The sequence below is a fragment of the Diceros bicornis genome, chromosome 27, assembly GCF_020826845.1.
Source record: "Diceros bicornis minor isolate mBicDic1 chromosome 27, mDicBic1.mat.cur, whole genome shotgun sequence".
Classification (NCBI taxonomy): Eukaryota; Metazoa; Chordata; class Mammalia; order Perissodactyla; family Rhinocerotidae; genus Diceros; species Diceros bicornis.
Genome location: NC_080766.1, coordinates 44,489,175 through 44,502,375, shown reverse-complemented (window position 1 = coordinate 44,502,375; position 13,201 = coordinate 44,489,175). Strand labels below are relative to the sequence as shown.

General features: G+C 49.8%; 1 protein-coding gene across 2 annotated transcripts in view; it reads right to left on the bottom strand.

Moving 5' to 3' along the window:
- The window catches only part of ADARB1 (adenosine deaminase RNA specific B1), a 143,852-nt gene extending 130,946 nt beyond the window's left edge, over nt 1-12,906 (bottom strand). For both annotated transcript variants that reach the window (XM_058523281.1, XM_058523282.1), the window contains exon 1: nt 12,819-12,906. The gene's annotated coding sequence lies outside the window, so the exon portion shown is untranslated. The remainder of the gene's footprint in view (nt 1-12,818) is intronic.
- Nucleotides 12,907-13,201: the final 295 nt, after the last annotated feature.

The window sequence follows — 13,201 nt, the reverse complement described above, 5'->3', positions numbered from 1 at the left end:
GTCAAAGCATCATGCATATGTAGTTCTATAGGCTGAGTGTGGTTTTTAATATGCCCAATAGCGCTTCATTGATTTCCTACCCTGATGAGTGAAAGAAAAAATCAAACACTGGGAAAGAGTCCATCTGTTCGGGACCTAACAGTGTATACCACACATAGGGCCATCATCCTAGGAAACCCTAATAGCCCGTGCTCGACTTTAGGACCACAACATTTCATCCCAGAAGTAACAGGTTCACAATATTCAAGAAGCTCAATGCACACCACAGAGACAGACCTGAAGAGCACGCCCCCAAATCTAAGAACTGGTTTCTACCAGCACTACCAATATCAAAGACACACTTTCATCCCAAACTCCATTCCAAAGCTCACGTCCACACAGGTGTGTGTCCACATAGACGTGTGTGCTAGTGTTCAGAGCAGCATTAGCATTATTCACAACTGTCAAAAAGTAGAAACAACCCACACGGCCACCCCTGGTGAAGGGATAAAAGAGACATGCCGTATCCACGCAATGGAGTACTACTCAGCAATAACAGAACTACCGACCCATTCTACAACATGCGCAGACCCCAAAAACCTTGTTAAGTGAAAAAAGAATGACACAAAAGACTGCATATTGCATGATTCCACTCACATGAAATGTCTAGAAAAGGCAAATTTACAGAGACAGAGAGCAGATCGGTGGTTGCCTCAGCTGGAGAGGAGAATGAGAAATAACCACAAACAAACACAAGAAACATTTCGGGTAATAAAAATGTTTTAAAACTGGACTGTGGTTATGGTTACACAGCTTAGAAATCCACAAAAATCCCTGACTCTTCCATTTACAGAGGGTGAATCTCATGGTAGCTGTTTAAAAGAGAAGAAAACAAAACTTCCTTGCATACCTTCCCACCTTTCATTTCCTGCCCATATCTTCCCAGAGCACTCTAAATGATGAACACTCAGACCGTAATTTGATCATACGTGCCATTTGAGGTGTTTCTTTCAACTAACAGTAAGACCGGGGAAACATCTGGATGGACTCTTCTACGTGAAAGCACCATGCCAACCGCACGCCGGCAGCGTGTTCCATCACACAGCACTGCCCTTTCCTGCGTCATCACAGCGGAGCTCTGACCGGCGAAACTGGGGCACCTTTCCCAGGCGACATCATGGCTCAAGTCTTGGTTGACTAAAGGAAAAAAACCTCCCTTTCCCACAGCAAGGGCTTCAGTGAGAAACAATGAAAGTCATCAAGCACCCCTCCTTCCTGCCTGTGCTGTAGATGCCTGGAGTTGATCCAGACATGGAGAATTTAGGGGGAGCTGCGCAGGACAGGGGGCACGGCACACGATGCTCCGTGCTGTGTGACACCCTGCAGGTTCACACAATACCTGCTCTTCCTATGGAAATATCATCAATTCCCTCACAGTTTCATTAGAGGAACAACATTAAAGAACAGAAAACTTCACAGTGAAGTGATCAAACATGTCACTCATTCACCTGCACGTGGGCAGAAACCACCTACTGTGTGACACCACAAAATACGAACAGGAAAAACCCCCGAGAAGGAGTCAGGGGATGCAGAGAAGCCCTAACCTCTATTTGGGTGACACTGCACCACACACTCAAAAGGACAACAAGCCAGCAGTCCTGACACAGAGGTTTTCATCCTACCACTGCCAAAAACCACCTAAAACTTGACGGAAGTGATTTTTCCACAGGGTTTCAGTGATGGTCAAATCTAGGTTGAACTCTGTGACCCTAAGTTATCGCAGCTCTGAAATCCTATGATTAATCCTACCAATTCCACATCTTCCTGGATTAGGAATTTTCAGCCTCAACTCCCAAACCCGCTTCTACCTGCAGCAAACAATTCTTCACTGTTTACTGCTTGTGCCACGACTTTCCTGGAACTGTTAATTGAAATAATTATTACACAAGGCTCGTCAAACTTTTAGATAGCCTTCTAATGAAAATTGTTTTAATGTATTGAGAAAGAAAAGATAATCCTCTGAAGTGGCCTGCCAAGGAACACTGTATCATAACAGAGGCATACTGTAAAACCTAACGCAGATGATCAACTCCAGGATAATAATTCTGTGTGACTATTATTTTGGGTAGATTCCTATTCTGAAAAGGAATCAAATTCAAAATGATCAACACTAATAAACATGCATTTGATGTGACTAATTTCATTCATATCTAGACTCTAGCAGGTATAAACAGTCCAATCATTGCTATTTAAACTGTGGCCCAAGCACGTCAGTCTCTTGAAACTACTACCCCTATTGAGACTGACTTCAGGCTGTCTGTGCCTACACCAGGTGTTGTGTCTCAGCGATCTCTGAGTGTCCTCCATCATTCTTCATGTACTGCCCGGGGCTGCATTTGTGGCCATCCAGCATCTCATAACTTTCTGTCTCTCCCCAGGATGAGTCTTAAGGCATAAGCCAGAAATTGAACTCCCTGTCCTCACGCAGCCACAGCACACACAAGAGGCAGGCTGCACCAATCTGACACACACAAAACCCCGCCTTGAGAGAGAAACCTGAGAAAGCAGTTGCTGGCAGAATCGATTCCCGAAAGGGAAGAAACTGAGACGAGAGAGACCTGGGCGTTCGGAGGCAACAGTGGGCAGAGCGCCCACGAGCAGCATCCACACTCAGCACACATGGTCCCGCCCTGTAACTGGGTGTGGTGACTCGCAGCCTCATGCAGATGATGAGAAGCTGCCTTATGTCCCTGAGTAAGTTCCTTTTCTCAAGGAAATGCACTCACCTGAGTGAGTTAACACTCGGAGGGTGAGAGAGAATCTGTGCATACTCAAGAAGCTGGGTTTACATGCACTGCCGGTAAGTGAAGGCACAGGAACACAATGCTTACTCTCCAGCCTGACTGACGCACGTTAACAACCGCGGCCTCTAACTCTGCCATGTCAGAAGAGGGGGCTAGTTAACATTACCCACTACTGAGTTACCTTCAGTCAGTTATGACATGCTCTAGACTTACAAACTGAAAACAATCCCTGCTCAATTTAACTCAAGACAACTCACATAGTCTAGTCCCCTAAGACTAAGAAAATGGGTCACCTGGACGCCCCAGGGTCTCATGTTTTCTCATGGAGTCAGAACCCATTGCTCCAGCCCCAGGTCCCGCCTCCGACACACCTTCCTTCCTGCACCTCCCCTCTTTCAGCGGAGCCAGCTGGTCCACAGGGGGGTGACAGGACACTTCTGTGCAAGGGCTAGCCTCCGGTGGATCTGAAGCACCACAAAGTGATGTGGGGAGGCACTGCCCACTTTTCACACAGGACTGCACAGAGGTCCTACGATAAGTACTTGTTGAACATCTGACTGAATGACCCTTGAAACACTTAGAATGTATTATTTCACTCCTACTTACAGCAGTCTTCTAGAAGTGGAATGAACCTTGGAATCACCAACTCGACCGCCCCGTTTTACACTCAAGGAACCTGAGGCAGAGAGACGATGGGAACAGTCTGTCAAGTTCAGAAGCAAGGCTGGGATTAAATCCCCAGTTTCCAAAACTCTGGTAAATTCTTCTGTTTGCTCCTCTACCAAACAGCTTATAAGCCATAGTCTCTTCAATTTTGAAATCCTTTAAACCTCCACAGTTGAATCAAGTATTTTTCATTTTATTTGGCTGCTTTTCTGAAACCTTCCAGAATTATTCAAAGTAGTCTCATTTTTGTCAAGATGTAGTTATAACTATAACTTCTGTGACTATTATGGATACTGTTATTACTTAAAAGAATGAATTTCAATTATATGTTGCCCAAAAGGGGTTAAAATGACGGTGGGAGGACAGAGCTATTTTTTCAGGTTGAAGACTCCCTGTTTTCAACAGATTAATTTACTATATTGCACTTTATGGTTTTAGAACAATTTTGAATGTTTTGTAAATGTTTCTATTCTACAAAGAAAAGTATGGAAATCTGGAGATAACACAGACATATGGGGCATAAATATACGACTGATTCACCAAGTACAATAGGCACACGGTGGGCAGGGTGTTGAGGCAGAAAAAGCACACGTTTTCAGAGGCAAACTTAGCCTCGCCTTGGGTTCTACCATTTACTCACTTGTTCAACAAACACTGGTAGGTGCCTGCTGTAGCCAGGCATGGTTCTGAGCCCTTAGGACAGGCACAGGGCAAGACCCCTGCCTTCCTGAGGCTTCCACTCTGCCAGGCAGGCTGACGGGAGGGAGGGAGTGGTGGGTATGGCAGGCAAGGATAAGCAGAAGAGGCAGCAGGGTACGCAGGGCGTGACGAGGCGAGGGTGCAGAGGAGTGAGGCCCAGGCAACAGCTGGAGGCAAGGCCCCAAGGCTGGAGGGGTGACCGAAGGGGATGGCAGGACAGGAGGCGCCTGGGAAGACTCAGAGATGCGGGCAGTTGCAGGGTTCTGAGCAGGAGGGGGACTGATCCATCCTCCATCCAAGGCTCTGATCTGGCTGCGGGTCAAGGACAGATGGGAGGGGACCAAGAGGAGAGGAAAGGAGACCCGCCAAGAGGCTCCTCAGCTGAGCCAGGAAGAGTCTCTTTATCAGTAAGAGGGGTGATGACAGTCCCCCATGAAGGTAACCTCCTAAGATCCTGAGGAGTAATTAGATTAAACTCGGTCCGCCACCCCTGACACACAGTAAGAGCTTAATAAATGTTAGCTAAATATTTTCCAGCCTTCCCAGGAAGTTACTGAACCTCTTACATCAGTTTCTGATCTGACAAAGAGGTAACGAAAGCTCTACGTAAGACTTGTGAGGAATAAGTGATGGAAGTACAAGGGCTCTACCTGTCAGAACTTGGAAGATACGAATCTGTCGGTGTTTCGCAAACAACATGTTATAGGTCTTACAGATCATATATAAGTATACATAAATACTCCGCACATTGCACACTAGGGGACAAGAGATTCAAACAGAACCCAATATAAGATGATGCCTGTAGCTGAGGAATCTTCACCTCGGACCATTCTGGTACTTAGCGTCATCATAACTCAAAGAGGCCTAAGAGTCCTTCTTGATCCCTCCGTCCCCTCATCTCCCGGACCCAATCCATCACCAAACTCTGCTGACTTGGCCACCAGTGAACAGTCCACATTGCTCTTTTCTCCTGCCCCACCACCTCTGTCCTCCACCCCACCCCCCTGCACCCCACCCACCACCCTTCAGACTCTCCTCCTGCCCATGCGAGCCTGCACGACCAGACCCTACCTGTCTCTCAATCTCACCTTCCACTGCGCTCCCCATCAACGACCCAATAAAGGCTACTGGCCCCCTCAGCTACTCCAACCTTTGGGCCTCAGCACAGCACCCCTATGCAGAGAGCCTTCACAGGAGATCACACCTCAGGCAGGAGCAGACCTCTGATGCCATCCACCTCAGCCCTGTTTCTTCAGTCATTCACAGATCAATTAATTTCCAGATACAATATCTGCCTTTGTGCTCGCTTTAGTCTCCCCTGCTGGAATGCTGGCTCAAAGAAGTAGAGACCTTCTCCTTCCCAGGGCGTCCTTCTTCGATGACTCATACAGAGAGGAAGGCACTCAGTAAAACCTTCAACTGAAGGAAGAGGGAGGTGAGAGTGCGCCCAGAGCAGTGAAGTCAAAGTATGCCCAGAGAAGTGAAGTCAGAGTGTGCCCAGAGCAGTGGGAACCAGCTCTCCCACCCTACAGTGAAGTCAAAGTGCGCCCAGAGCAGTGGGAAACAGCTCTCCCACCCTACAGTGAAGTCAGAGTGTGCCCAGAGCAGTGGGAAACAGCTCTCCCACCCTACAGTGAAGTCAGAGTGTGCCCAGAGCAGTGGGAACCAGCTCTCCCACCATACAACAATGGACGGAATGCAAGGAAGTCAGGTGAAGGGCTTCTTTACATTTCATCCCATTCGTTGAACTATCGAGAAGATTGAGATTTCAAAACTCCAGACCTAAAAAAATCAAATAAGGGGCTGCTCTGGTGGCCTGGGGTTCACAGGTTCGGATCCCGGGTGCGGACCTAGGCACCGCTTATCAAGCCATGCTGTGGCAGGCGTCCCACATATAAAATAGAAGGACATGGGCACAGTTGTTAGCTCAGGGCCAATCTTCCTCAGGAAAAAGAGGAGGATTGGCAATGGATGTTAGCTCAGGGCTCATCTCCCTCACCAAAAAAAAAAAAAAAATCAAATAACCACCAATAATACAAATCAACACACAAGAAAGATAACACAAATCAACACAAAAGAAAGCTATTTTAACAGGCAACTTCAAGTGACTGCTGCGGCCCTGACAGCACCTAAGCTTACCGGGCCGAAAGCAGCAGCACCTTCCCTCTCCAGGAGGTGGGAGAGCTGTCCTGGATGCAAAACTGGCATTGTCCTCTAGAACTTTAAGACAAATAACGCACAAATCAGGAGCCAAGTCTTGCTAGTCGTCTGAGTAGTACCAAATTTGGTGAATAAAGGTGCCAACTTCCAGTAAATTAATGATACTTTTAGAGACAAGTGAATTTTTTTAACAAAGAAAAACGCCATTTCCACGTGTCTTTCTGTGAGGATGTCCCAAGGTGTGTTTAGCACTGTAAGCTAATAAGAAACTAGATCCAAGGGCAGTGTGTCTTTTAGAGATACGTTTTAAGTGAATCAAGGTTCCCATGCACAGAAGTCCTGCCTTGCTCCTGAGGCCGACCTGTTCCTGCTCCTCCAGCACCCCCACCTACCTTCTCAAAGACTGTCCTCCTGCAATTACCCCCTTTCCCAACACATTATAAATCTGCCCTTCTCTACTGGATCGTTCCTATTAGCCCATAAACACGCTATAATTGCTCTCATTTAAAGAATAAAAATAAAAAACTCCCCTGAGCACATGACCTCTCCAGCTACTGTCCCATTAATCTGTCCCCTTCTATAATTTTTTATAATTTTATTTATTTATTTTTTCCCCCAAAGCCCCAGTAGATAGTTGTATGTCATAGCTGCACATCCTTCTAGTTGCTGCATGTGGGACGCGGCCTCAGCATGGCCGGAGAAGCGGTGCATCGGTGCGTGCCCCGGATGCGAACCCGGGCCGCCAGCAGCGGAGCGCTCGCACCCAACCGCTAAGCCACGGGGCCGGCCCCTAATCCGTCCCCTTTTAACAAAACTCCTCTAGATTCCTCCACCCTCAATGTTCCCCACTTCCCCACTTCCACCTCTTCTCCACAAGGCCACCTGCCTCTTATCAAAGCCAAGAGTTCCCCAGCAGAAGAAGAGGGAGCTAACCACTCCCTCAGCCCTGGATTCCTGCAGCCAGACCCCTGGTTTCTTGTTTCTCCGCTCCGGACCCCTTGCCAAAAGCCCCCAGGCTCCGTCTTCGCCTTTATGCTCTTCTGCATCTACAGCCACCACCCAGCCTATGGTTTCAAATACCATCGATATGCAAATGAGTCCCAAATTTACATATTTGGCCCCAACCTCTGTTTGAACCCAACCATGAATTTCCACGGGTATCCAAACATCTCCACTCAGATGATTAATCATAAAAATAACAAGCAAAGTAAACCCTCTTAAGGACTGTCAGGGAGGTACTATTTCAGGCACTTCACGTTAGCTGTGTTTATCGACCCAACAACGCTGGGAGACAAGTTGCTACTATTCTTCGTAATTTATGGATGAGAAAACTGAAGCACAGAAAGATTAAATAGCCTCCTCAAGATCACACATCTGGTACGTGGCGGAACAAAGATCCAATCCACGTGCCCGAGGTCTGGTCTGCGGGCTGAGGAACTGCCTTCAGGAGCATCTGAAGCCTCCCGCCACGAGCGCTCCACCCAGACTCCTGCTCTTGCCGGACTTCCCCATCTCATAACTAGCACCAGCCAACCGCTCAGGCCAAGGGCCTTGGGTCCTTCTGGGATGTTTTATCTCACAGAGAGACTACTGACAATCCTGATGGGTCCGTCTGCAAAGCATGCCCCAGTGCATCAGTTCTCAGACGTGCCTTTTCCCACATCTTAACAACCATGAAAGCGGAAGCGCCTGGCACTGGTGGCGTCTCTGTGCTATCCCACTCACGGGCAGGAGGCGAGTGTATTACTCTCGCCCTGGCACACTCAAACTCAGCTGTTACTCTCGGAGGTGACCCAACAACAGGTCAGTCAACAAATCACTCAAGGACCGGAAACCTCTCCTTAACACCTGCCAGTAAGATCAAGAAAGCACCCAAGCCTGCAGACCGGGTATCGGCAGCTGGGACAACACCCCAGAGACAGCAGTGGCTCGGTCTTAAGAAAAGCCGCCTCCACCACACTCAGTGACCGCACAGTGGACAACACAGCACCATATCAGCGCCAAGTCAAAGGCCGACTTGGAAGGACTGGATTCTGAACGGGAAGAATTTTAGAATTACTTTATTTCACTCGTATGTTCCTTTTTTATAAAAGCACAGAGCAGTATGATTTTAAAAGTCCACACTTGAAGTCTAAGAGCTCTCTCACTGAGCGTAAGTGAAACCTAAGTGACAAGAAAGCACATTACAGTCCAACTGGCAGCATTTTCCTGTTAATAGTACAAAAAACAACACTGCAACTTACAATCAACGGCATCTGACACGTGATGAAATCCAGCAAGCCGGGTCTGATCATGCCACCTCTGCACAGGCCCAGCCTGGTCACTGCAGGCCCCTGCAGTGTGGACACTCAGGCCATCCTGCCTGTGCCACAATTCTGTGGCCTCTCTGTGCCTACTTTTACACACAAGTAACACAGGAAGACTAACAGTAACACCCACCTTCTAGACTCGCATGAGAATTAAATAACACATGTAAAGCGCTTCACTGGCCTGGCACGTCACAAGCTCCTAACAAGCATTAGCTACATGACAGCCAGAGTGATTCTTTCTAAAGATAAATCAGATCTTGTCATTCCCTTGTTCAACACTCTCTAAAGTCAACTAGAAAAACAGAAAGGAGGGAAGGAAGGAAGGCACATGGGAAGGCTTCCCATCACATTGAGATTTATGACTAAATTCCTTACCACAGCCCCTGCCCCAACGAGATGCAGCCCACCCGCCTCTCCGTCTCACTTCCTGCCACCCTCCAGCCCTCCCGCCACCCTGGCCTCCCTGCTATTACTAGCAAGGACCAGGAAGCTCAGGCCCAAGGCTCTGACTCCAGAGCTCCCGCTGCCTGGCAGCACCCAGCGCCCTCCACCCTTTGAGCCCTCTCTCTGATCCCCATCCACCGCCCGGCACTTACAATGTTAGCTGGGGTTTACCATCCCCTCCTCCCCCATAATGTGAACCCCACGAGGGCAGGAACTATCCTTGCTGTGTTCACGCCCGCGTCTCCAGCTCCTAGGACAGTACCCAGCACGTGGTAAACACCTGCACAGTACCCAGCACGTGGTAAACACCTGCGGGGTGAGCTGTGAGTGAAAGAGAAGTAACCTAGAGACAAGCAGAGTTTCACTGCACTTCCACTCAAAATACCAGGCCCCTCAGAGCTACTTCCATCCACCCTCCCTGCCCCTTCTTCATTTTAAATCCATCACAAAGACATGAAACCAAAAACCAAAGTCCTTTTCCTTTGTACACTCCCAGAACACCTTACACATACAGGTGGAAAAGAGTGGCAAGTACCACTCATCAGATCACAGAAAAAATGTGATTATTTGATACTAATGGTCTGGGCCCAACAGCTGTCAAGCTATGCAGCAAGGCCACACAAAGACCTCTGTTGGCTACCACATTTCCCTGTCCACGTGCCAAATGAAATGTCACACCGGAGAGAAAAGTCACTCAAGGATTAAGGAAATCTTAATGACTTCAATGTACAATTTTTAAATGAAAGTCTCACTATCTGCCTTTCCTACCTCACATGTTATGAACACATTTTTTAAAAGATTTTTTTGAACACCACCATGTCCATCACACCAAATTACTGATTTTGGAAATTAACATTTTAGAAAACTGACACAAAAAACCATCAGGTTTTCTAATAAAATTGGACCTCTCTAAGCTTTTCAGTTTCATACTAAGATTGATAATTTTTCTTAAACAAGTTTCTTATAGCTGGTAAATGTATGACTTCACTTATTAATCTCCAAAGTGTATTTTCTATCTATCTCCTAAGTCCTTACATAGCTCATCACAGAGCTCAACGGACTAAAACTCAGTTCTTAAATAAACCTTACAGCTAAAGAATTTTGATGATTAATAAAAAATGATTAATATGTATAAAAAATATTCAGTTTGTTATAGAAAATACTAAAAACTATATTAAAACATACAACCGTGTGTATGTTTTGATTCCTGCTGGGAGAATACACAATCAACTGGTCACAGCAGTTGGAGGGATAAGAGTGGCTGGGGATGGAATGGGATGAGGTTTTATCATCTTTTTGTATCTCTGAATGTACTTTGGGCATGCTTACATTTTTAAATCTATAAATAAAAATTTTGATGCTACACATTTTTAAATTTTATTATTTTATAACTAAACTATAAGTTTTATTTTAAAAAAATATAATGCTATAAAAGTGATTAATAAAACAAAGTACCAGCTTTTGAACTGTTTTAAACTCTGCCTATCTTCTTCAGCACTGCATCCCCAGGCCTAAAGCAGGGAGGGCCTAGACAAAGTAAGCCACAGATAAGTATTTATCAAATGAATTAAGTTTTCTTTATTCATTCACCAGACAAACATAAATTTAAAGAATTTTCTTATTCCAAAAATCCAAAAGCAGTTGAAATGCCTTTACGCCATGTAAATCCACAAAGGAGTGAATCAGCCTGTGAGCCAGAAGTTTTTGTCCTTGATGTCATGAGCCAATTCTCCTCTCCTCACCTCCCAGGACTGACTTCAGGAGCACGTCGCACCTCCAGATACATGTGTCATCAACCTCTCAGAGCTGGACCAATTTTCTTTTCACCACTGCCCCCTGCAGAAAGGCCTCCATTTTTTCCTTCCAACTATAGCTTCAAATTTGTTGAAGACATGGCTGAATATACTCAGTCTCAGGAACCCCAGACATCTAGCAGGGCATTACTCACAGACAATGCATTCCTTTCAAATCCCTGTGCATCCCTTGCCTCCACCTCCAGCAGGATCCCGCACCCAGCTCAGCGTGTCTCATCAAATATTCATCTAGCCCTGTTGTGGGTGTCCATGTCCAGAGGATCTTGCCTCTGGAGGAATCCTGCAAACTCTCCTATCCAGCATGGAGCAGTATCAGTCAACCTTTTGCCTTTTTTCCTTCTTCCTTTCCCCTCTGGGAAACCCGCAGCGAGCAGGGGGCAAAGTAGTTTCAGCCCCAAAGAAAAGATAGTAATCAAAAGACATTGCCAGGAACTGCTCTTAAGACAACCCAGTGTTTTGAAAAATGCAGCTGTAAGTGGCACCTTTCAAAGGCATAAAACATACGGGCAAATTTAAGAGGGAACGAAGAGGATTACATAAACATTTCCATTCCAAAACTCACTGATCAAGGACCTTAATGACGGCACTAAGAGTAAAGAAGCAAGGTTGATATCAAACCACTTTTTGTTACACTTCCAGAACGGAACGCTAACCATTACGGTTGCGTTAAGACGCAAACAAACGCCCGTGTCAGAAGAAACAACCCAAACCTGCTGGCTCAAAACATGAACTGCGAACCAAACACAACAGCGCGGGTTTCCGACGTATAAATCCGGACCGGAACACTTTAGGTTCTCGCCATGTAAATCGGAACTCCAACACGTTTGAGCGTCCACAGCCCAATTTGACACCCTCCCTTGGACCCAACCACAACCCGGTAATTTTCCTACTGCAGATTTGAACACGTCAGAATTCACCTCGGTCCCCCAATCGCCCCAGATTGTTCCGGATCGCTCCAGACGCCGGGCACCCGCGGGAACTTCCCCACCCAGGGCCGCCAGCGGCGCACAGCATCCCACGCGGACACGGCGCCCTCGGGAGGGGACGCGAGGCGGTCCTGGGCGCAGTCTCATTCTGGGGGCGCAGCCTCCCCTCCCCTGAGCCGCGGCCTCATCCTGGGAGCCGCCTCATCCCGGGGTCGCACTCTCTCCTCCCCGAGCGCAGAGCCTCCCGCGCGGACACGGTGCCCTCCCGAAGGGTACGCAGGGCCGTCCCGGGCGCAGCCTCATCCCCGGGCGCAATCTTTCCTCCGTGGGGCGGAGAGCATCCGGAGAAGATGCGGCACTCCCGGGGAAGGGACGAGGCTGTTCCTCGCGCAGTCTCCTCTCCCCGGGGGCGCAGCTCCATCCCGGGTCGCAGTCTCCCAACTCCCCTGGCGCAGTTTTATCCTGGAGCGCAGTCCCCCCACCCCTTGGGCGCAGCTACATCCCAGAGACCAGTCTCCGTTCCATGGCGGGGCGCAGCTTCATCCTGGGGCGCAGTCTCCCTCTCCGGAGGCGCAGCTTCTCTCTGGGGGCGCAGCCTCTCCTTTATCCCGGGGCGCAGTCTCCCTCCCCGGGGCGCAGCTTCATCCCGGGGCGCAGCCTCATCCTGGGGTGCAGTCCCCCCTCCATCCCCGGGCGCAGCCTCATCCCGGGGCGCAGTGCCCCCTCCATCCCAGGGCGCAGTCCCCCCTCCATCCCGGGGGGCAGCCTCCTCTCTCCCGGCGCAGAGCATCCCGCGCAGACGCGGCGCCCGGGGAGGACACGCGGACAGTCCGGGCGCAGCCTCCCGTCCCCGGCGGCCCGTGGCCCCTCCGGACACCGCGGCCGGGCAGCCCGGGTCCCGAGGGAGCCGCACGCCCGGCCGGCCTGCCCACCTGCCCCGCGGCGCTTACATAAACGCGGCTCGGCGCTGCCCGCGTGTGTCCGGCCGCCGCGTGCGAGCCCGCCGCCCCCGCTCACCTCAGCCGGGCCGCTCAGTCCGCTCCGCACGCCGCGCCGGGCACGGGCCGCCACTCCGCGGGCTCCCTCGGCCGCCGGGGCTGCGGCGCGCTGGCCGTGTCCTGGCGCGGCCCCGAGCGCGGTCCCGAGCGCGGCCAGACCCGCCCAGCCTCCGCCTCGCCCTCAGCCTCCGAGCGCTCAGCCTCAGCCTCAGCTCGGCCACGGCGCGCTCCGCCGCCCCCGCCCCCGCCCGGACGCGCGCACGCCGGGCGCCGCCGCCACGCAGCCCGTGCGCGCGCACGCACGCCTCGCCGAGCCCGCCGCGGTCCGCGGGGTCGGGAGCGCGGGTCGGGGTGGGGCGGTCGGAGGGGGTGGTCAGGGTGCTGCGGTGGCCGGATCGGTGG